This window comes from Pinus tabuliformis, chromosome 6 (assembly GCF_031772625.1).
Source record: "Pinus tabuliformis cultivar Carrire ecotype Pingquan chromosome 6, CPIR1, whole genome shotgun sequence".
NCBI lineage: Eukaryota > Viridiplantae > Streptophyta > Pinopsida > Pinales > Pinaceae > Pinus > Pinus tabuliformis.
In genome coordinates this window covers 999,844,712-999,869,946 of record NC_142292.1, presented here as the reverse complement: position 1 = coordinate 999,869,946, position 25,235 = coordinate 999,844,712, and positions in this window count along the sequence as shown.

Sequence of the window (25,235 nt, the reverse complement as noted above, 5' to 3'; positions counted from 1 at the left end):
TCAAACTGATCTTCTCACACCCGGAGTTTATGGCTCTTCATCTTCTGATTCCTCTTCTGCTGTAGAGTCTGATTCTTCCTCCTTAAGCTCAAACTCTATCTTCTCAGGTTCCTTTGGTTGGACTTCATGTTTAATAACATCTTTCAACTCTCTGAACACCACATCCCTATTGTACACAACCTTTCTTGTTACTGGGTTCCAAAGCTTATAACCCTTTAAACCATCCTTATACCCAATAAAGATGCACTTTTCAGATTTACTATCCAACTTGGTTCTTTTCTCCTTTGGAACATGTACATATGCATCGCATCCAAATACCCTCAGATGTGAAAGCGAGGGTTTCTTACCAGTCCATAACTCTTGTGGAGTCTTATCCTCCAACGCTGATGAAGGTGATCTGTTGACCAGGTAACATGTTGTCTCCACCGCCTCTGCCCTGAATTCCTGTCCTAACCCAGCACCACCGAGCATGCTTCTTTCCCTTTCCACCAACGTCTTGTTCATTCTTTCTACAACTCCATTTTTCTCAGGCGTGTATGGAGTAGTCTTCTGTTGTGCTATACAACACTTCTTACAAAATTATTCAAATTCCTTGTTGCAAAACTCGCCACCGTTATCTGACCTCAACACCTTTATCTTCTTCTCTATTTGGTTTTCCACCAGAGCCTTAAATTCTTTAAACCTGTCAAAGACTTCAGATTTATTCTTGAGGAAATATATCCATGCATTCCTTGAGAAGTCATCTATAAATGATACATAGTACACATATTTACCCAGTGATGGAACCTTCACAGGTCCAAACACATCACTGTGCACAAGCTCTAATATCTATTTCGCCCTCGTACCACCAGAGGGGAAACTCACCCAATTCTGCTTCCCATATACACAATTTTCACAATAATCAAAATCCAGAGAGCCATTACTCATACCTTCTACCATACCTTTACCATGAAGTATTCGAAGGCCCTTCTCTCCAATATGTCCAAGCCTTTAATGCCATGCCACAACATGGTCTTCTCTCCAGAGACCACAAGATTTTCTGCTCCACTCTCAAGAACCACGGAACTATTTCACCCATCAACAACAGTGCTACCTTGCAGCTTGTACAGATTTCCAATCCAAACTCGCCGCATCAATACGAGTTCTCCCCGAATCATCTTGCAGGTGTCCTTCTTGAACACTATTTTTACACCTGCATCATCCAACTTGCTTACAGAAATCATATTTCTGGCTAATGCAAGAATATGCAAAACACATGGAAGTTTTCTAACCCTTCCACCTTGCAACTTCAACTTTAATTTTCTGTGACCAATGATTCTAGACTTCTTGTCATCCCCTAAGAAGACATCACCACCATCATATTTCTCATACTCGCAGAACCACTCTCTATGGGGAGTGAAGTGAAAGGATGCACCTGAGTTAATCAACCATGCCTCATGATCTACATGTGTACTTGAAGAAGCCAAGTACACATCCCCACCTTCATCTGAGGTGGTTTTCTCCTTTGCAAAAGGAGCATCATCAGATCCCTTTCCTTTGTCAGGAGCTTTAGATTTACAGTCCCTTTTGTAGTGCCCTTCATTTCCGCATTTCTAGCACACCACTTTTACAGGTTTTCCTGGAGATTTAGATCTCCCTCTAGATTTAGATCTCCCACTCAATGACTTATTTTTGTTTTTGTTCTGGGACTGTCCTTGTACAGACAAGGCATCACCATTCTGGCTCTCCATATTTTTCCGTCTCATCTCCTCTGTTAGCAAGGATGAGACTATTTCATCAAAATGCAAGGCAGTTGCATTGCTACCTATTGCAATAACCAGACTATCCCACAAATTTGATAGAAAACACAACAAACTAATACACTTATCTTCATCTGAAATTTTAGTATCAACAGACAATAACTGACTTACCACAGTATTAAATGCATTCAGATGCTCTGTCGCCGAGTCTCCATATTTCATCCTCAGTTTATACAACTTTTTCCACAGGAACAGTTTATTCACCAGAGACTTATATTATTACAAAGTCCCTAACTTGTCCCACAAATCCTTAGTCGTAGCTTCCCCTGATACATTCAACAATACTGAATCTGAGACACACAATCGTATTGTGCTCTTTACCTTCCGATCCAACTTCTTCCATTCTTCATCGGACACTCCCATTGGTTTAGTACTCGGATCTACCATGATCTACTGATCTTTATCCACCAATATATCCTCCATCTTGAGCTTCCATAACTCAAAACTTTGACCATTAAATTTCTCGATCTCTATATTTCCATTACTCACCATCTTCTTTCACCACCAGAATCGATCTCGCAGATCTCCCACTGAACAGGGTCTACCACAGGCCCAAGCAAAACCCCCCAACAACAAAGGTGTCCCCTTGAAGCCAAAATAGCTCTGATACCAAATGTAGGTTTTAACCCCATATAGAAATTACCTCCATATGAATTCTAAAACACAGAAAATAAACAATGCGAGAGCATAACACATAAAACACATATACACAAAGATATTCCCCTGGATCCCAAAACCGAGAAGTTACCATATTGATCTTTCATTATGTTCCCTTCAATGTTACAATACATATTTATACATGTCAAAGCATCCAATACCATGGATCGAAAACCATCGCATCTGAAACCATGTGCGAAAACCATGCACAAAACCATAGGTAGGTACACCCAACCTAATATAGGGTCCAAAAAGAATTTTCCCGGGGCACTACCCCGAACCCCATAGAGGGAAGCTACCCGCCCCCCTCTGACCCCCCCGTTGCGCAATCGGCGCAACGAAGGGGGGGCTTCGCCCCCCCTCTATCCCCCCAGTTAACTATGTGAGCTAGTCGTAGAAAGAATATAACACAACCCAACAAACTTGTTGAATGACCAAGAAAATAAAATTCAATTGAGATGGGACAATTTTTATTATTATTTAGGATTTCATAGGACTCTAATCCAAATGGAATCACCCAAAAATACCTCTGTTAACATGTGCTCAAAATAACAGAAAATTACTACTCTAAAAGCCAGAAATTCAAGAATTAGTGATCTAGTTAGCCTATCAAATGCCTAACTTAATCAAGTGAAAATTATATGAGGAAAATTTTGTTATTAATTATAAGGCTTTTAGGACTCAATCCAAGTGGAATAAAATCAAAATATCCTTGTTAACATGTGCTAAAAAATAACAAAAAATTACTACTAGAAACCAGAAATTTTAGAGCAATGAACTAGTAAGCTGATCTAAGTGCCCAAATGCCTAGGCTAATCAAGTGCAAATGTTGTGGGGTAATTTTTTTTATTAATTTGGATGTTTTTAAGCTCCAATACAAGTGGAATAAACTTGAAAGAATCTCATTAACATGTGCTAAAAATTAGCAGAAAATTACTATTTTGCTACATGATACTTCCAGAAATTCCAAAATTGTGAACTAGTAAACCAATCCAAGTAGATCAATCATGGATATAACTTTGCAAGATTGTTCTAAATATGCATCATGATTTTGAATTCATAAATAAATTGAAAAACAACTCACTTAAATCATTTAACCAATATAACCTACAACAAATGAAACATGAATACTAAATGCAAAAATAGGAAAAACAAGAATAGAAGATGCAAGTGAAAACATTCAAAGAAGATAAAAAAATTGTATAGCAGGGCTCTGAGGCTCCTGAGATGGCAAAGCCCAAGGATACTCAGATTCCTATGAAAGAAACCAAGCTTTAGAAGCTAAAAATGACACCAAACTTCATTATTTGAATCAATCTAAGTACATCCTTGCTAGAAATGAAAGTAGAGTTGCTAAATAACAATTTTTCTCCACAATAAGACTAAGAAATACACGTCCCTAGAGGAAAATTCGAATTGTTATTTATACAAATAGATGGGGAAGCATCATCCATGAAAGGAGGAGTCTTTCCCCTCCAAAATCCCTCAAAAATTGGATGTGGTTCCCAACACTAGGAATCTTCATTAAATGGCAAGGAGCGCATTCCTAGATTTTCTCAATCATTAGAGATCCATAATTTTTTCAATGATTTTATCATATCATATTAATTTGTTATCCAATATTGGTTCATCCTATAGTAGGGAACAAGAACCTAGAGTATCTCAACCTCCAAATCTTCATAATCTGCCCAATATTCTCACAATATTGTACAAAAATAAATAATATTAGGCACATAATATACAATTATCTCTAAACCTTCCTAATGAACATATTATATATAAAAATATGTCATCCAATGCAAAAGAGAGGTTTAATGTGCTTAAAGATGGTCATTTGGGCCTTAAATTGTAACTAATTTGGAGGCCCATCATACTGGCCTACTGAAAGTGTTTCTCATCCTCTGAGAAACTTAGTGACCTAATTGTGCCTTATTCATGGCCCTGGTGGCATCCTCAACTTGTTATGTAGTTGCCAAACACTTTCTTCTAACAATGTTTTGTTTTCCTGTAGCAACTTTCTTCCTTCCTATAGTAGGGCAAATTCTTTTTTCAGTTGTTTGGTCATGGCTTCCCTAGTGCCTGTCTTCTTCTAAGAGGCTTGGGGTTACCTTATTCTGGACTGGAGGGAGGTTATTTATTTATTTTTCTTCTTATTCTCATTTTGTGTTTTGTTCTACTTTTTTCAGACACTTTTGCTTTTCTTTCAACCTCTTCTTTTTATTTTCTACCCTCTTCTTCTTCTACAACTCCATCCCTGGTTGTCTTTTCAAGTCTAGAAAAGCTTCCCTATCCATATTGAACACATAATTTTCTCCTTGTTCCATCTCACTCCCAAGGGTAATGTGGCCATTCTACTAACAACTTCTTCATTTAGATGGATAATTAGCTCCCTCACAATAGTGGTAGTACTGTCCTTACCTTCAAGTTGGAGGCCTACTACAAACTCATGAGTAATTTCATCATCAAAACCCTTGGATTTATCAAAGATCTCTGACCACTAGTGGCTTGAAAAGATGCCTTTGAAAAGAGGGTGTTGGTGGATCCTTGATGAGTCTATGGGCTCTCTTGTATTAAAACCACTCCCCATGATCCATATTGTAGTTTTTCAAAGTTGTTACAAGAGAATTTTGCTATCAGTTATCAATCTTCAATGCAATTTATAGTTTCAGAGCAGAGATAAGAGGAATAATTCTCTTTCACTGATCAGGGTAAGAAAATTTGCATTCCTAACTTTGAACAAGCTCATTCTCCTACTATCATGCTTATCTTACAAGAAAAACACAAATCTTCAATTTCTTTTCACTTTTAAGAGTTTGTTACAAGATGATTTTAAGGAAAAAATATGAAAAATTCAACATGTTTTTTTTTTTTTGCATAGGAGGTGAGGAAAATTGGTTACTTACCCTTCTCTTGTAGGCTCCTTTGTGGATCTAGGGTTTTGGTGACAAATTTTCTCAAATCATGATTTTTTCTTCTCTCTAGACTTTCTTGTAGCACCTTGAAATGATCTTGTAGCACATTGTCTTATCTTGTAGTAGTCAGTTTTGATCATGTAGTAGTCAGTTTTAATATTGTAGCAATGATTTCTAGGTCATGTAGCCCCTCTACAATGGTATATGAAAGCAATAGCTCGGGTAGTTTTTCCTCCAACACTAGTGGCAAGCCTCCTTAGCTTAAAATACAAATTTTTTATGTGCCACATGAGGCTCTAGCCCACTTAAGTTATTGGTGGTTTGGTGGGAGAGAAAAAAAATTGCATGCCAATATCAAGACAAGTTCATCTTCCTATTATAATGCTCATCTTCATAAGAGAAAAACTTCACACTTCAATTTCTTTTATTTTCAAGGTTCTGTTATAGGATATGCAGTGAAGGATTTTTGCAAGAATTCACAGACCTTTTAGTTTCCAATAGGTGAGGAGGATCAAGTACTTACCCCTTCCCATTCAAAATTCTAGGGTTTTGTGTCCAATAATGCTCAAATTGGGATCCTTTTCACCTCTCGGGAAAATCTTGCAACACTGTTTGCAATCATGTAGCAGCTACCTCCGATATTATAACACCTATTATTCATACCTGTAGCTTCCTTGTAGCACCCTAGGGAACACTTGATCATATCTAGCCCCCCTCTTGATGCCTTAGTGGTCCTCTCTAATCATTTTAGGAATGAATTCTTGTTATAAATGAGATTTGGGTTTGTCCTTTTATTCCTGTTATGGTAGTGGACTCAATGCGTTGTGTGAGTTGGCCGCCACCTACCACCTATGTATTTCCTGTTATAGACCGTTGGCCCCACTCCTTGTAATTATAACCCTCTCATTTTTCTATTTTTCCCACATTGCATGGATGAGTGAGTTAACTGCACTTTAACTATTCAAGGGTGGCCAAGCCTTCTGACCACTTTTATCCTATAAAACCTTCTCTATTGAAAACAACTTTTTAACCATACTACACTCTGTTATCCCCTACAATTTCCTAGGCTGAGGAGGAGATCAAAAAAGGTAACCTCTAACCACTTTCAGTTTAGTAGCTAGCCCTACTGAACCAGATAGGGATCTCTTTAAGGATTTGTCAACGAATAACTAAAAAGAAATATGTTTTAGGCTAGATATACAAGTCTTGTTTGAGTATTTGTGAATTTAGGGTTTTTGGTTTACTGGACTAGGGATTAGAGCAGATAATTAGGTCAAGGCTTCAAGTATGTAGTGACAAGTATAAAAAGGAGCTAGATATCAATGTGTTGTGATGAACTTAAAGTTTTGTCAATATATTATAGGTCTGAGAGTTTAAGAAAACATAATGAGCATGTAAAAGCATGAATTCATTAGTTTTAAATGAAAAGAAACACAAGCATGATTTCCAGATAAACAAAGCTTAAATATAAGATTTATGTCTATATAACTGCAAGGAAATTCATAGGAAGAAGATAAAGTATGAAAAGAGAGAGGATTTATCAATTAGAAACTGATAGGAAAAGGAAACAACACCATAGACTCAATGAACAAGAATTCCTTAAATATAGTTGCAACTGCTCCTTTATTAGCTGTAAAAGAACATAAGGTACACGATTCTCCACACAACTCCAACCCCTATCTCTGAATGAGAAATGATACATATAGACTCAATCAAATAGCTTCCCCACCTTCAGGAGTTGAATTCCTAGGTGGTGGAACTGTCTCTCAACCAACATGTAAGAGTGAGAAGGTCAAATACAAACTCCTCTTAGACTTTGTTTTGAATTTTTCTTCCTTAATGAGGCCTAATTAACCATAAAAAAAAAAAACTATCATGTCTATTTATTCATGAGTACATCATCTAACCTCGAACTACTCTAATTACATCATGGGTTTTGACTTTGAACAAGTCGAAATAAAAACTAGGAAATTACACAGTGAAATTTAAAATAAAAACTCAGAAATTTGCAAAAGCGCAGTGCCAAATTTGAGCCCACTTTAAGGTTCCTTCCTGAAGTCCAAATTGATATATGAGAGAACGGTCAACTAGCCTTGCCTATCTAGTTTCCATAACACCTTGAATTTTTGAAAATTACCCATGGGAAGGCCTTCAAAAACTCATTCGCCCAAGATGTCTCCAGAAGCGCATCGCTTGTCAAAAAAAGTTGCAGAATGATGATTTTTTACCACTTTTTATCCTTTTTCTCAAAATTTGAGCGCTCTCTAAGAAAAATGATGAAATGGGTTTTGAGAGGAGGCCATGAGCTTTACAAAAATGCAAGACATTTGTCATTTGGAGGTTCGAGGAAAAAGCGCAGCAACTAAATTTTTGAATTTGGCACCAAAATAGTCCAAAAACCAAAAATGCTCAAAAAACCTTCAAAATTGGTCTTGAGGTGCAAAACGAGGTATGCCAAGCCCTCATGGATGCTTTAGCAAGAATCTCCAATTTAGCCCTCTCATTTTTTTCCTTTATGGTTTCCTTTAGCTTATTTTTCAACTGCTTGAGCTTGATATTGGATATCATGTTTCTGGTCTGATAATGATGGGCCATGTGTCTCAATAGCTGATTATCCCTATTGGCTTTGTCAAGAAGATTTTCTAAGTGTTCATTGACCTTATTTAGCCAATACTCTCTATCCTCATTTATCTCCAAGGCAATTATGTCCTCCATGTCTAGGTCTTCATCTAGCAGATTATGTCCTTTCTCCTCCTTCAATGCCTTTTTGAGTCCCTTGGTCCTTGGCCTCTTTTTTCTGACTTGTTTTTTAGTTTCCTCATGTTCACTAGGCTCCAACACTACTTTGCCTTTGCCTCCTTGTTGCAACAACTTAGTTTTCTCTTTCTCCATGATGAGTTGTCTAGCCTTAAGCTGACTGTTTTCTTGTTCAAGGAAGGAGATAACAAACCTTGCTCTTGCCATATTTTCCATGAGTTCTCTGATCTGAGAATCTTTCTCTTTGATAATCTGTTGCATGTTTTAAGGTTCATTTGCTGCTTCCAAGTCCACCAATTCAAAATCATGCTCAATTAGGTCTTCATCTTGTACATGTGATCCTTGTTTTGTTGATGTAGAAGGCTTGGCCCTTTTCTCAACCTGAGAAGTAAACACAAGCCTTTTTCCTCTTTGATACATTCTAGTCACCTTAGTTCTAGGTGCCTTGGGAACCTCCACTAACTTTCTTAATGATCCTACCTCCACCTGCTCTGTTGATATGTTTTGATGATGAACTGAAAAAGTAGTTTCATGCCATTGCAAAGTTGTTTCTATGAATGAATCCCATGTCATGTTCTTCTTTTCTAGCTGATGGAGAACTACAATATTTATCAAGTTGTGATGAAAAAGACTAGGGTAGTGTTCTTTTTCTTTCACTTGTACCTTCTCAGACATTTTAACAAGGCTTCTACATAGATAATTACACATGTTGAGAGGTTTTTTAGTTGTGAAGTGCATTAGAACCTGATGTGATATGCATATAATCTAGAAAATCTTCCCTCACAGGTGAAAAAATTCATTATAGCCTTCATCAATGGTGCATACTTCTACAACAGGTACCTGAATGGGATGATATGTGTATGGGTATCTCTGTAGGGTGATTTCAAGAAAGATTTGTAATGTTCAAGGTCCAAGCTCATACCTTTAAACCGGTACTCTCCATGATCAGGTATCCCTGTAGCAAGTGAAATGGAAGCCAGTGAAAATGTAAACTCAACCCCTGCTATGATGGCTCTTTCCCCTTTCAGATGGGTGGCAATCCAATCAGTTAACTGTTCATGGAAACCCACTTCACACACCCTTTTGCAAAACCCTAGGCAATTGACATCTTCAAAACACTGCTTGATGAATGGTGATGAGTTGATTTCATTGCAGTTGGTAGGCTCATATCTGAGAATTTTTCCTCCTTTATGGTGTTTTCTCCTTTTTGATGGTGAAGAATCTCCCTCCATTATGATAGAAACCCTAGATAACAGGAAAATGGAAAAATAGTGAGGAATGAGTGAAATGATGAAATGAGGGGATTGGGGAAAGGAAATGATGATAGGGGAATTTTGGGGGATGAATAGGAACTGCAAGAAACTTATGAAGTTTAAATGGAGTGAAATGAGGGGAAGAAATGATTAGGAGAAATTTAGGAACAATGCTGTTAGGAAATCTGCCCAAAATGCTAGGTATGAGCTAGGGTTTATGTAATGGTGAGGTAATCTGAGGGTTGATAAGTTATTTAGTGAATCAAAGGGTGATTTAAACATGTATAGAGGTATGAGGTGGAAAATTTACATGTTTTAATGTCAAAAATAACCAAATCCATCAGTTACACTAGTGCTTGCAGCATGAAAATTTCACCTAAACCCTAGATGAAGAGAACTTGCATTTGCATTCATCTTGCCAAAGGAAAAAGGTGAGCAAAAGGATGATACTTACTTGTGAACAAGCTTAGAATAGAAAGAAGTAAGAATGCAAGCTCAAAATCGAAATTTAGGTGAGTTTGGATGAATTTCGGGCTGCTTTGGCACAAGCGCAGCACAGTTTCCAAAAGCGTAGTGCCACTTTTAGAAGCACAGCGCAGTCTCCAAAAGCACATCCCCAAGAGATTTTGTCCAATTTTTCCTAGGAAACCCATGTTTTTTTACCAATGGAGAGGAGAGCTTGATGAACAAAGGAGGTTAGGAGGTAAATAAAACAAGTTTGGGAATTTTTTGGCTTTTATAGGCAAAAAATGATTCTCTTTTGAATAAAAATGGTCCTCACATACCTTTCCAAAACATGATTTTCACCTTTTAAACTCAGCCACTTTGAAGAGTTGAAACCTGAGCCTCTTTTTGTCTTTTTTTTTAAGAGTGAGAATTGTTATTTTGGAACCTTTAGATTTCAACCATGAAGAAATTATGAAAATTCCTAAAAACTTGTTTAAAGAGCTGCTTATCACAACTCATCTAATGCTGGATTTATGCATGGAATGAGGATGGACCTTGAAACCCTAATGACCTAATGAATATATCAGACTGAGTGAAATGGTAATGATGATGACTAATATGATGAAAACATCCTCTTTATTATGATTTCTTCATCTGAGTGAAGTAGGCGACCAACATGTGATATTTTTCACAAGAATGGAGACATTCCTAGAAAAACTAGCCAGTGACCAAATTTTACTCTAAAAACCTACTGACATGACAAAATTTGACCTTAAGACCCCTAACAGACTTGGTAAAAGCATATTTGATCACTGGTGACGGGAAGACAAGAATTACACTAACATTGGCTCTAGTTGGGGATGGTAGCTCCTTGGAGGTGTCAAGAACACCGTAGAACAAGTGGCCTTATTCATTGGGAAATGGAGTCAAAATGTAGAAAACTAAACTGTAACTGAAAATTGACTGACTATTTGACATGATAAGATTGTAAAAGTAAAATAAAACTACAACTGGTCAAAGAAGCCTTATGGCCTTCTCCTCAGCCTTCAAACTCCTATGATACTTAGATACTGGAACATAAAAACAAATCGATATGTACAATGGTGGTGAGAATTTGCAGAAATTGCTTCAAACATGGTAGTGCTTGAGAAGCCTACCATTGATCGCTCCTCCTGAATAATCTTCTCCATTCATTTCCTCCAATAGAAAAGCATTATTTCCTCTGAAAGCTGAAATTCTATATGGTCCCTTCCATAAATTTTCAAATTTCCCATGTTTGCCTTTTTCTTCATTTCTCGCATCCCAATGAAGAACCACATCTCCCAAATTGAAATTGTCTTCCTTTGTCTTGTGATCATAGATCTTTTTTATTCTTTCCTGAAGTTTAGAAGTGTTTTGAAAAACCTCCTCTCTAGTTTGTTGTAGATGGATCATCTAGTTTATCCTTCGCTGCATATCATTGGTTTCGTTGTCCAATTCCTGCAGAATTTTCATGACCGGGATAGCAAGAGATGAAGGAAAAACTATGTCAACCCCGTACACCAACTGAAAAGGAGACATACCTATTGATTTCTTGGTACTAACTCTGTCTGCCCATAAAGAATTAATGAGTTTTTTGTGCCAGTTCTTCTTATTGACTTCTAAAACTTTCTTGATGATGTTGATTAAAGATTTGTTGGAAGATTTAGCCAGACCATTCCCTTGTGGATGATAAGCAGTGGAATGTCCCAATAAAATATGGTACTTAGCACAAAACTCCACCATCCTTTTTTATTTGAAAGCAGCGGCATTATCAGTGATTAATTTCTATGAGTAGCCAAATCTAGACAAGATATTAGATTCAATAAACTGAATGATGACATAATCAGTAGCTTGCCTAGTTGGGATCGCCTCAATCCATTTTGTAAAGTAGTCCATGGCTGTCAAAATCCATTTGTGTTGTGCTGATGATGAAGGATGAATCTTGCCAATGAAGTCAAGACCCCATTGCTGGAAAGGAGCTGTGATTGAAATGGGTTGCAAAGGTAATGGAAAAAATTTTCTTTTTCCTTGAAAAAATTGACATTCATGACAACTCATCACTGTTTTATATACATCAAAAAAGAGAGTGGGCCAATAGAAACCAACTCTCAAAATCTTATTTGTTGTAGTCTTCTAGAAGTGATGGCCACCACAATCTCCTTTGTGAAAATCTTTCATCACATCCTTTGCTTCATTTTCTACCAAACAGTTCAGCAACACACCACCAGGGTCTTTCCAGTATAAAACACCATCAAGAATACAATACTTTGAAGCTTTCAACTTTAAAGATCTAGTTTTACCTTTGGGAACTTCTGGTGGAGGATTTAAATGCTGCAACACATAAACAATGTCGGAATACCATGGAGATGAAATGAACATATCAGACACTTGCAAGTGTAAATATTCTTCTTCTTCTTCAGAAAGTGCAACAATCAAATTGATATCTAGTGCATGCAAATTAGATTCAGCCATGAGCTTAGCCAAACCTTGTCCCTTGATGAGATTTGTGGGCTTTATCTCCAAATCATACTCTAGCATGGCTGCGATCCATTTTCCTCGTCTACCTTCAGGATCTGTTTGCACAAGAATTTCCTTTACAGCTACTATGGGAACATAAGCAATGGTGTGAGAATGCAAAATATAAACTTGAAAATCTTTGAGAGCTTTCACCAATGCCAAAGCCTACTTCTCAATTATGTTGTATTTCAGTGTTGCATCTCTTATTGTGTGACTGAAGAATGCTATAGGCTGCTCATTTTTCTGATCTTTCTTTTGCATTAGGATTGCTGCTAATGTATGCTCAAAGGCAAATGAAAAAATGATAAAATCTGAAGTATAATCTGGGCTAATCAGAATAGGAGCAGTAGATAATGAAAATTTGACTACATGGAAAGATTTCTTAGCCTCTAAAGACCATTTTACCTCGCTGTCCTTTTTCAACATGTCTGTCATCTCTTTCAAATGTTCAGCGAGGTTGGGGATGAATCTTCTCAAAAAATTGATTTTCCCATTAAAAGACTGAATTTCTTTCTTGTTCCTTGGGAAATCTAATTGTTGAATGGCTTGAACTCTTGCAGGATCAATGTGAATACCATCTTTGGAGATAATGTGTCCCAGCAGCTTACCTTCTTCCATGGCGAATAAGCTCTTCTTTGGATTGAGTGAAATACCAAATTTTCTGCATTTCTGAAAAACAATTCTCAAATGATGTAAATGATCTTCATCAGACTTGGAAAAAACTGTGAGATCATCTAAATATATAACCATAAATACATCCTTTTCATTAGCGAAAGCTATATCCATAGCCCATTGAAAAGTCTCTCTTGCATTCTTTAATCCAAATGGCATCTTGGCGTACATGAATGTACCCCATGGTGTTGTGAAGGCTATTTTCAGTTGATCATCTTTATGCACCAAAATCTGATTGTACCCGGAATATCCATCTAGCAATGACATCTTGGAAGACCCAACTACCCTCTAAAGTATATGATCCATATTTGGCATGGGATAATTGTCTTTCAAGGACACTTTGTTTAAGTTTCTAAAATCAATACAAATACAAATCTCATCGGTCTTCTTTCTTACCGACACTAGATTTGACATTCATTTAGAAAATTGAATAGGAACTATGATACCAGACTATAAAGCCCATTTACCTCTTTTTCAATTGATGGTAGCAGCTTAGGATTAATCCTTCTCAGTTTCTGGCAAAATGGATTTTGATCAGGCTTGACCGAAATAGTGTGTTGAATCATATTCTTGTCATAAACCTTCAGATCTAAATAGTACCAAGAAAATACATTAGAAAATTATGTCATTATAGTTATTTACTTAATTTTCATCTCAGGAGATAAGGACTTTGACAATTTGACCATCTTAGGCTTGTCAACTGCACCAATGTTCACATCTTCAACACCTTTCTTTGTGGGGACCATGGTGGGCTTTTTGGCAACATCGTCACGATCAAACAACTCTTCCAAAGGTACAAGACCTCTTGGAATGTTTTTGTCCTTCAACTGCAATATTTCAATCTCAGCTGATTGAATCTAGGATCATTCATATTGGATGTATCATCAATGCGGGAATTTTGGAATTCACCTTCCATTTGCAGAAAATTATTGATTTGTTTATCATCCCAAAACACCTACCAAAATCTCATATTATTAGGAATAGTTGGGTGGTGTTTAACATGGATAGAATACTTCTGATTGGAGTGAATGGGAATCTTCACCATACTAGCTGTAGTAGCAAGAGAATCAACTATAACATTCTGAGTTCTAGGAATAAGAGACAAAGTATATTCTGCAAAAGTTTTGAGGATGTCAAGTACAACATTGCAATAAGCTCTCATTCTTGGATTCTTGGCCTGGTATTCCCATTTTACTTGTTTGATTACCAACTCAGAGTCGCCATAAACATAAATTTTCTTTGCTCCCAACTTTTTCAAAATTTTGAGGCTAGCAATCAATGCCTCATACTCCACCTCATTGTTTGAGCAATCAAAAGCTAACTTGTAAGAACTCATTCTCACATTGCGTGGAATTTTACATGAATGATGTAATGGACCATGAATCCAAACACTAATCCTAGCTCCTTCTTTTCCCAATGCACCATCAAACTCCATGGTCCAAAGACCATTTTCTTCATCCGAAAAAGAACTTCTGAAGGCTGAACTATTTGATCTTTTGGAGGATGGCTCGCTGTCTCAAGACACTCTGTTTTCTGCACTAACTCAACAATCTTTTCAAGAGGATTTATTGGCTGCAAACATTCTTCATTCATCTCTTTTCCTTCAGCAATCACAACTTTCTGCACACTGCTTATAACATCTGAAACTTCTGAAATTTCTACAAGCTGACTTTCATCATCGACTGAATTCATATCACTATACAAAATGAAAGAATCAAGATCAGTATGTACAACATGTATAGGGTGATTTATGGGTTTCTCCTTGCTACTAATCATGAATTTCATCTTCTTCTCCCGATAGAGTTTTTTGAGTTGCCCAAATACTGGAATAGTAGCATATGAAAAGTCAAGCTGTAAAGTTCCTTTTAGTTTTTCTCCCCAAGACCACGAAAGAAACATACCAAACTGAGGAGGGATATCAGTGACCACAACATCCATCAGAACATTCTTGGCCGGAATTTGGTCTAAGGAAACTACTAAATATTTGATAAGGCCAAGACATTTCACTCTACTCGAATCAAAAGAGTAAAGTTCATGATAGGGTCGGGTTATACTCAGTCCTAGTTTGTCCATGATGACTTTTGGCATAAGATTATGTGAGGCACCAGAGTCCAACATGGAATTATGGAGGATAAAGTCATGAAGTTTGAGACTAAGATAAAAAGGTGGGATTTCACTATCTTCAGGACTTCCTTCTAAGGCTGGACCAAACAGAATTGCAGGCTCATCATTGGCCACATTAACTGTGTCTGACATCTGGTCTACCTTCAGCATTTTAGCAATCTGAAACTTATACTTATCATTCTTCACTAATTCAGTTAGAGGAATTGAAACTTTCAACTTAGAAATTTCATTCTCTAAACTAAATAGATTGGATTGCTTTTCTACCTCTTTTGTAGCGATGTCCTTCTTTTCAATCTGCCCTTTAGCTTGAGATTCCTTCTTATGACTTTCATTTTGAACCTCCTTATCTTTTCTCACATTGTTGGTAGAGGCTTCATTGGTTTTATCCTGGCTCAGTATAACAATCTCCTTTTCTTTATTCTGATTTGCAGGAGTTGCTTCTTTGCTTTGTGTGTCTTTTTGTGCATTTTTCCTCTTCTAGTTCAATGTAACAGGTACATTTTTGTTCCTTAAGTTGTACTGTTTTTGCAAATGACTAAGAGCATTCTGATATCCTCTTTGGTATTCTTCAGTTTGCACAACCCATAGATCATCACTTGCAAGTACAAGCTGTTGATCACTTGGTATAAAAGATTCTTCAGAAAATTGATCTTCTTCTGTTAGAAAGGTGGGTAGCTCATCTTCTTCAAAGAAATGATTTGCTTCTACAATCTCTTCTTCATCTTCTTCCTGCCCTTCGGTATAATTTTTCTGAAATGGAGCTCTGACTTGTCCTTGAGGATCTTGATTTTGCTGCTCTTTCTGTCTATTTCTAAATTGTTGTTGTTGCTGGCCACGAAAGTTTGGATTCCTTACTGAAGGCTCCGCTTGTTGATCTATTATGGAAATTTTGTCCATCATTCTTTCCATGGTTTTGATTAGAGTGTCAAGCTTTAAATATGAAGATGATGAGGGCTCTTCTTTAAAAACAAATTTCTTCTTAGACCTCTCAGGCTTTGATTTAGATTTCTTGATGAGAAGATTAGCTTCGACACTTATTGCATTTCGCTGCATTTCTTCAAGAGTTGCAGGGTCCCTCTCCCTAAGTTGATATGCCATGTCTGGGTCGAAAGCATCAGGATAGTGGAGAAGTGCCAAACCAGGAGGAGGTTTCATATCATCAGGGATGGAATTATACACCATATTGAACCTTGTTGTGAACTCTTGGACTGTCTCATTTTGATTCCTTTTCATAGAATTGTACTTAGCCAAAATTTGTAGTGGATTTTTATTTTCTTGCCAATGTACTAAGAAAAATTCTGTTGGTCTCTAAGAATTATTGATAGAATTAGCAGCCAAATTGTGAAACCATTTCTTCACATCTCCGGAAAAACTCTAAGCTATTATTCTCATCTTAGCATCATCTTCATCAATTTCTTCCAGATCAATAAAATCTATCAATTTATCAACATGATTTTGGGCTATGATTTATGAGCTTCCATCAAATAGAGGGAGTCTTTGACCATAGTTCTGAGGTAGAGCAGCAAGTTGAGCAGGCATCATAAGAGGTGCAAAGCATAAGAGGTGCAAATCATGCCATGATTGCTGGAGGTGGTGGAGGTACTACAATGGGTTGTGTAGGTAAAGATGATGACACTAATGGAGGTGGTGGAAGAAGAGATGAGGTAGCTGAGGTATTTGGAGATGTAGTAGATGTATTTGGAGGTGTAGTAGAGGATGAAACAACAGTTAAGTATTCAAGTTGATATTGGATATAGGCTTTTTCAGTAGTGATTTGGAGCTGGTCAACAAGACTTTGAAGCTTGTCAAAATTCAACCACAACTCATGATCAACTCTAGCAGATAGAGATTCTGAAGAATGGGAATAAGATTTAAATTGAAGAGGTTCAAATATCACTTCAAAAATGCAAGACTCAGATTTTGACCTTGAAAGAGACAATTCTGAATATCAGAAGGAAGTTGCTCAAAAGCAAATAGATTTTTAGGCAAAGATGTTGTCCTTTTTATATTTTGAACTACACTTTTAAACATGGGTAACTTGAGTTTTCTGAGTATTTTTTCTGGTTCTTCAACAATAAAAGGTGGATTTATATCAGGATTTGACCTGGTATGTCTTTTAGGAGCCAATTTTTCTTTTACACCTTAAACTTGTTGAAATTTTTAAAATAAGCCTATCTTTAGGTACTGGAAATTGTCAAATACAAAACCAGTTTTCTTGAAAGCTCTAAAATAACTCCCAAGAATGATTTATCAGTCGTTTCCCCAACAATGGTGCCAAAATGTTATCCCCTACAATTTCCTAGGCTGAGGAGGAGATCAAAAAAGGTAACCTCGAACCACTTTCAGTTTAGTAGCTAGCCCTACTGAACCAGAGAGGGATCTCTCTAAGGATTTGTCAATGAATAACTAAAAATAAATAGGTTTTAGGCTAGATATACAAGTCTTGTTTGAGTATTTGTGAATTTAGGGTTTTTGGTTTGCTGGACTAGGGATTAGAGCAGGTAATTAGGTCAAGGCTTCAAGTATGTAGTGACAAGTATAAAAAGGAGCTAGATATCAGTGTGCTATGGTGAAATTAAAGTGTTGTCAATGTAGTATAGGTCTGAGAGTTTAAGAAAACATAATGAGCATGTAAAAGCATGAATTCATTAGTTTTAGAAGAAAAGAAACACAAGCATGATTTCCAGATAAACAGAGCTTAAATCTAAGATTTATGTCTATATAACTGCAAGGAAATTCATAGGAAGAATATAAAGCATGAAAAGGGAGATGATTTATCCATTAGAAACTAATAGGAAAATAAAACAACACCATAAACTCACTGAACAAAAATTCCTGAAATATAATTGGAACTGCTCCTGTATTAGCTGTAAAAGAACATAAGGTACAAGCTTCTCCACAAAAGTCAAAACCCTCTCTTTGAATGAGAAATGATACATATAAAATCAATCAAATAGCTTCCCCACCTTCAAGAGTCGAATTCCTAGGTGGTGGAACTGCCTCTCAACCAATAGGTAAGAGTGAGAAAGTCAAATACAAACTCTTCTCTCAGAATTTGTTTTGAATTTTGCTTCCTTAATGAGGCCTAATTAACCATAAAAACAACCTATCATGTCTATTTATTCATGATTACATCATCTAACCTTGAACTACTTCAATGACATCATGAGTTTTGACTTTGACCAAGTCAAAATGAAAACTAGGAAATTACATAGTAAAATTTAAAATAAAAACTCAGAAATTTGCAGAAGCGCAACGCAAACTTTGAGCCCACGTTAAGGTGCCTTCCTAAAGTCCAAATTGAGGTCTGAGAGAATGGTCAACTAGCCTTGCCTGTCTAGTTTATAGAACACCTTGAATTTTTTAAAATTACCCATGGGAAGTCCTTCAAAAACACATTCTCCCAATATATCTCCAAAAGCACAGTCCCTGTCAAAAAGAGTGACAAAATGATGATTTTTTTACCACTTTTTCTCCTTTTTCTCAAAATTTGAGCCCTCTCTGAGAAAATTGATGAAATTGGTTTTGAGAGGAGGCCATGATATTTCCAAAAATGAAATCCATTTGACATTTTTAGGTTTGAGGAAAAAGCACAGTGCGCTTCTGTGACTAGTTGAATTTTTGAATTTGGCACCAAAATAAAAAACCAAAAATGCCTAGAAAACATTCAAAATTGATCATGAGGTGAAAAATGAGGTATTTCAAGTCCTCATGGATGCTTCAGCAAGCATCTCCAAGTTATCCCTCTCGTTTTTGTCCTTTAGGGTTTCCTTTAGCTTATTTTTCAACTGCTTGAGCTTGATATTGGATATCATGTTTCTGGTCTGATAATGATGGGCCATGTGTCTCAATAGTTGATTATCCATGTTGACTTTGTCAAGAAGCTTTTCTGAGTGGTCATTGACTTTATTTAGCCAATACTCTCGGTCCTCGTTTATCTCCAAGGAAATTCTATCCTCCATGTCTAGGTCTTCATCTAGCAGATTATGCCCTTTCTCCTCCTTCAATGCCTTTTTGAGTCCCTTGGTCCTTGGCCTCTTTTTTCCTAACTTTTTTTTTTTCAGTTTTCTCATGTTCACCAGGCTCCAACACTACTTTTTCTTTGCCTCCTTTCTACAACAACTTAGTTTTCTATTTCTCTATGATGAGTTGTCTAGCCTTAAGCTGGCAGTTCTCCTTTTCAAGGAATGAGATAAAAAACCTTGCCCTTGCCATATTGTCCATGAGTTCTCTGATTTGAGAATATTTCTCTTTGATAATCTGTTGCATGTTTGAAGGTTCATTTGCTGCTTCCAAGTCCACCAATTCAAAATCATGCTCAATTAGGTCTTCATCCTATACATGTGATCCTTGTTTTGCTGATGTAGAAGGCTTGGCCCTTTTCTCAACCTGAGAAGTAAACACAAGCCTTTTTCCTCTTTGATACATTCTAGTCACCTCAGGTCTAGGTGCCTTGGGAACCTCCAATGACTTGCTTGACGATCCTACCTATTGTGTTGATATGTTTTGATGATGAACTGAAAAAGTAATTTCATGCCATTGCAAAGTTGTTTCTATGAATGAATCCCATGTCATGTTCTTCTCTGCTAGCTTATGGAGAACTATAATCTTTATCAAGCTGTGATGAAAAAGACTAGGGTAGTGTTCTTTGTCTTTCACTTGTACCTTCTCAAACATTTTAACAAGGCTTCTACATAGATAATTACACATGTTGAGAGGTTTTTGAGCTGTGAAGTGCATTAGAAGCCTGATGTGATATGCATATAATCTAGAAAATCTACTTCTCATAGGTGAAAAATTTTATTACAACCTTCATCAATGGCGCATACTTCTCCAATAGGTACCTGAATGGGATGATGTGTGTATGGGTCTCTCTGTAGGGTGATTTCAAGAAAGACCTATAATGTTCAAGGTCCAAGCTCATACCTTTAAACCAGTACTCTCCATGATCAGGTATCCCTGTATTAAGTGAAATGGAAACCACTGAAAATTTAAACTCAACCCCTGTTATGATGGCTCTTTCCCCTTTCATATGGGTGGCAATCCAATCAGTTAACTATTCATGGAAACCCACTTCACACACCCTTTTGCAAAACCCTAGGCAATTGACATCTTCAAAACACTGCTTGATGAATGGTGATGAGTTGATTTCATTGCAATTGGTAGGCTCATGTCTGAGAATTTTGCCTCCTTTATGGTGTTTTATCCTTTCCGATGGTGAAGAATCTCCCTCCATTATGATAGAAACCCTAGATAACAAGAAAATGGAAAAACAGTGAGGAATGAGTGAAATGATGAAATGAGGGGATTGGGGAAAGGAAATGATGGTAGGGGAATTTTGGGGGATGAATAGGGACTGCAAGAAACTTATGAAGTTTAAATGGAGTGAAATGAGGGGAAGAAATGATTAGGAGAAATTTAGGAATAGTGTTGTTAGGAAATTTGCCCAAAATGCTAGGTATGAGATAGGGTTTATGTAAGGGTGAGGTAATTTGAGGGTTGATAAGTTATTTAGTGAATCAAAGGGTGCTTTAAACATGTACAGAGGTATGAGGTGGAAATTTTACATGTTTTAATGTCAAAACTAATCAAATCCATCAGTTACACTAGTGCTTGCAGCATGAAAATTTCACCTAAACCCTAGATGAAGAGAACTTGCATTTGCATTCATCTTGCCAAAGGAAAAAGGTGAGAAAAAGGATGATACTTACTTGTGAACAAGCTTAGAATAGCAAGAAGTAGGAATGCAAGCTCAAAATCGAAATTTGGGTGAGTTTGGATGAGTTTTGGGCTGCTCTGGCACAAGCGTAGCGTAGTTCATGAAAGCGTAGCACCAAAGCGCAACGCACTGTCCAGAAGCGCAACGCCACCTTCAAAAGCGCAGTGCAATCCCTAAAAGCGCAGCACCAAGATATTTTGTCCAATTTTTCCTAGGAAACCCATATTTTTTTACCAATGGAGGGGAGAGCTCAATGAAGAAAGGAGGTTAGGAGGCAAATAAAACAAGTTTGGTACATTTTGGGCTTTTATAGGAAAACAATGATTCTCTTTTGAATAAAACTGAGCCCAACATACCTTTCCAAAACATGATTTTCACCTTTTAAACTGGGCCACTTTGAAGAGTTGAAACCTGAGATTCTTTTTGTCTTTTTTTGAATAGTGAGACTTGTTCTTTTGGAAACTTGAGATTTCAACCATGAAGAACTTATGAAAATTCATAAAAACTTGTGTAAAGAGTTTCTCATCACAACTCATCTAATGTTGGATTTATGCATGGAATGAGGACGGGCCTTGAAACCCCAATGACCTAATGAAGATATCAGACTGAGTGAAATGGTAATGATGATGGCTGATATGATGAAAACATCCTCTTTATTATGATTTCTTCATCTGAGTGAGGAAGGCAACCAACATGTGAGGATTTTCATAAGAATGGAGACACTCCTAGAAAAACTAGTTAGTTACCAAATTTTACTCTGAAAACCTAGTGACATGATAAAATTTGACCTTGAGACCCCTACCAGACTTGGTAAAAACATATTTGATCAATGGGGATAGGCAGACAAGACTGACACTAACACACTCAAGAGGAGAGGTGCCAAACAATGCATACCTGATGGACTTTAATTGCCTTTATTTCTACATGTTGTTTTAGAAATGGTGGGTGATCTGCTGGTCTCTGGAGGTGTTAGATTTCATGTTAGTTGTTTCATGCATTGGTCCTTCCTCTGAGAAAAATATTTTTGTAGATATTCTCTAAAAGTAGTTTGACTAATGAAGTATTTTTTATGCGGGTTCTTCCAGTGTTCGATCTGTTGTTGTCGGAGTGGGTAAGTGACCTTACAGTTGCCTCTCAGGGATTATTTTTCTTCCTCATATATCAAGGATGACCTCTTGATACTTAAGGATGGCAAAATCTTCATTCTGGAGCTGTAAAAGTTCTTTGCTTCTGGTTCTGTAGGGTTTGTGAAGGCTGCTACATGATTGGTTTCTTTTATGTAGCAGTCAGAAGACACCTTCCAAAACCACAACTACCTTCATGAAATGCACTCAGTGACTTAGATAATTCATGGTGAGGCTATGGATAGGGATTGGAAGCTCTGATGATGGTGAAAACTTGTGAAGAAGGGGTGAAAATAGGGTGTTTTTATGAAAGTAGGTGGATTTTTTGAAGGGAAAGTGGTTAAATGGTGTGAGTGAGAGGTTAATAAGGTGTGGTGAACCTCTCTTGTCATTTACCCAAGGAAAACATGAGTTTTGACCCCTTTCCCTAGGTTTATCTCAATCATGTAGCAAATCTAGACAATCATGTAGAAAACTTGTTTAATCCATATCTCTCAAATGGTAGATTGGATTGAGTTGAAATTTTTTGAGCATGTTTCCATCATCCTTATGCATCTCCTCAAAAGACATCTTGGCCAATGTATACACGAATCTCGATAAAAATGGAAAATGGATGTAGGTGATGGAAGTCGTTTTCTCGAAAATTATGCACTGTAATTTGTTGAAATTTATTGAACATGTTACCATCCTATTTATGCATATTCCCATGAAAAATATTGGCAAAAATATTGCTAGTTTTTGAGATATGGTAAAAAAAAAATTCTACCTTGTGTATTTTGGCAATCCTGTAGCAAAACAAAACTCTCTTATAGCACTTTAGGACAATGAGGAAAATGAATAAGAAAGGCTTGGCAATGATGAGCAGATATTGGAAATGGATGAGGGTGATGTATTGACATGGCCTTGGTCTTGTTGGAGCATCTGGGAAAAGGAGGTGAGAGCTTAAGTTTGACTTCCCTTGACTATATTTTTTATCAACTTTTCTTATTGTGCTAACTCATTCCTGTTGCATGCAGAGGTTGGACAAGACCTACATTCATCATAGAGATATACCTAGAGAAAAGAATTATTTTTCCTTTTTTTCATTTTTTTTCTTTTTTTTAGGCCTACTAGTTGCCTCAATGAGGTTTTCAACCAGTAGGTCTGAATAGGTGTCTCAAAGGATGCTTTCCCCTAAGATCTTTTTCATTTTTTCATTTTTTCTCTTTTTTCTTTTTCCTCTTTTTCCTGACCCAATGACTGCCTCATAGAGGTTTTCAATCAATGAGCCAATCTCATGTGCCTCAAAGGAGGTTTTCATCTGAGATTTTACTTTTTATTTTATTTTCCTTTTTTTTTGTCTTTTATTCCTCTATCCTACTCTACTTGAAAAAAAAATCTCTTTTGAGTATAGGAATACTTCCAATGGAACCATGTGCATAACAAGATGAGAGATAAAATCATGTGTAGGCTTGAAACATATGCTTTGACATGTACCTGAATATGAGAGACCAACTACTTCGACTTTGATGATTCCAAACACTATTGAAGAGAGTGGTGCTCTTGCTTAGTGATTGTCAGGAACCAAAATTCAATATTGATTCGGATATTGGGGGAGGCCCCTAAGACCTAAAAATCTGAAATTCCAGAAGAGGAGGGGAACACACCATAACAAAGCCATAAATAAACTTTTTATTAAAATAAAGAATAATTGTAAAAACTACATTGTGGTGGACAACCTGTCCTTTTACAAAATGCAACTTGTTACTTATATCCTTGTTTAGTTACAATACCATGGGCCAATTCCATGGGTGGGTAAATACCATGGACGAATGAATACCATGGGTGGATGCCACTTTCCATTTGTATCATTCTTACAATACCATGGGTAAATCCCATGGGTGGATGAATACCATGGGGGGATGCCTCTTTCCATTTGGATCATTCCTCCCCCCTTAAGAAGCAATGGTCCCCATTGAGTTAAGTTCTCTTGAGAAGCCTTTATTGAATACGAAGAGCCACTTAAGAGAAGGGTTTGTGTGGTTAACCCATAATCGTGATGAACGAAGATTCGAGGATAGAGATACCCTGTAATGATTGTGACCAAGTATGATATTGATAGTGTTCAACCTAGAAAATAGACTTTGATGAAGCGTGGGTTTGTGGATGACCCATTACCATGAAAAACGAAGATATGAGAATATAGATACCTTGTAATGCTTGTGACCAACTGTGATACTAACAATGTGGGACCTAGAAAATGGACTTCGATGACAAGGGTTTTGTGTGGTTGAACCATATCCTTGGGTTTGTGGGTGACCCATAACCATGATGAATGAGGGTCCAAGGATAGAGATATCCTGTAATTCTTGTGGGCCAACTGGGAGACTAAGGGTGCATGGCGTAGCAAATGGATAATTAGCTTGTTCAATGTTTCAAGTATAAATAAAATGAATGTTGAATGTATTGGGATCGATTTGCCACACTTTCAATGTTGCATACTCTTTCAAACACTCCTTTGGTTGAGCTTTAATGTAAGCCTTCCGAGAAATCCAATTCAAGGCATTAGCATAACTGCATCCATATTCTTTATTCTTGAACCTTCGTCCCTTATGATTGAATACATGTCATATATGGCATCCAAACCAGTTTTTTAGGTTTTTTTTGTTTTTGTTTTCCCTGCTTATAATGAAAACTTTGGCATTTGGATAAGCTTGATGGATTCATCACTTTGGGATATTGTTTCTAAAATTCTAAACTAACTTAGGTCCATTGATACGCGAAGAATGATTATAAGTGTTTTGGAAGTGGTGCATCACTTTATGCTTCCTCTTATCCTATGGAAGAATAAGCATTGGAAATATATTTGGTAAGGTATTTAGGTACAGGAGGTGATACCCTTTCTATCGTTACTATATAAACCTTGAGGATGGAAGACTCAAGAGTAGTAGAGCATAAATATGGTGGGTCACACTGTTGATGCATGTATAACATGTGTCTTTCCATTTCCAAATCACTTTCCATACTGGCCTTATCAAGTATCAGCCACAACAATTCAAAATGAGAAAGAAATTATAAAGGAAGATTGATATTCTTCGTAGGTGTTCTTTGTAGATCATACCGACCCTAGGAAGGATTTGTTGCAGCCAAAATATGAATGCATACATTTAGAGAGGTTTTTATCCACTCATTTGCAATGCTCAGAGTCGGTTTCTTCATTTCATGAATAGCGGTATGGTCTATCTCATCCAAAT